The sequence below is a fragment of the Pteropus vampyrus genome, unplaced genomic scaffold (genome assembly GCF_000151845.1).
Source record: "Pteropus vampyrus isolate Shadow unplaced genomic scaffold, Pvam_2.0 Scaffold581, whole genome shotgun sequence".
Classification (NCBI taxonomy): domain Eukaryota; kingdom Metazoa; phylum Chordata; class Mammalia; order Chiroptera; family Pteropodidae; genus Pteropus; species Pteropus vampyrus.
Window position 1 is genome coordinate 411,963 of NW_011889362.1, and position 893 is coordinate 412,855.

At 35.4% G+C, this 893-nt stretch overlaps 1 pseudogene; it reads left to right on the plus strand.

Moving 5' to 3' along the window:
• Window positions 1-142: 142 nt before the first annotated feature.
• On the plus strand, window positions 143-258 carry LOC111733572 (annotated as a pseudogene).
• Window positions 259-893: the final 635 nt, after the last annotated feature.

The window sequence follows — 893 nt, forward strand, 5'->3', positions numbered from 1 at the left end:
TATAATTTTTTCCTTTACATAAACTTAACAATAACCACACATTAAAAATTCCAGGGATGTGGTTCCATAGTGTAGTGGTTAGCAAGTCTACTTTACACACAGAAGGTCCTAGGTTTGAGCCTTAGCGGAGCCACAGTCCATGGTCTACGGCCATGCCACCCTGAACAAGCCCGATGTCTGATCTCGGAAGCTAAGTAGGGTCAGGTCTGGTTAGTACTTGGATGGGAGACCACCTAGGAAGACCAGGTGCTGTAGGCATAAATAATAATAAATAATAAAAAAATAAATAAATCCAGGACTGAGATATATAATAGAAAAGAAGAGAGGACAGAGGGAAAACAATAAAACATCAGACAGAAATGCAAGGACAAAGAAACAATAGAGACTCTGAGCTACCAGAAAATAAAAATTAAAACGGCTATAGGAAAACATCATATTTTAATAATCATCCTAATATAAATGAACTAAACTCACCAATGAAAAGGCACAGAGTTGCAAATTGGATAAAAAAACAAAACCCAACCATATCCTGCCTTCAACAGATACTTCTCAGTTGCAAGAACAAAAATAAACTCAAAGTGAAAGGGTGGCAAAGATACTGTAGGCAAATGGCTTCCAGAGAAAAGTAGATGTAGCTATACTTGTATCTGACAAAATAGACTTTGTGATTAAAAAGGGAACAAGATACAAAGATGGAAACTTCATAATGATGAACAAAACTATAGATTAAGAAGACATAACACTTATCAATATATATGCTCCCAATCAGGGAGCATCAAAATATATAAAACAACCGCTAACCAAACTAAAGAGAGAAACTGACAAAAACACAATTTCAAAAGGAAACCTAAATATCCCATTTTTTGCTATGGGTAGATCATCCAAACAAAACA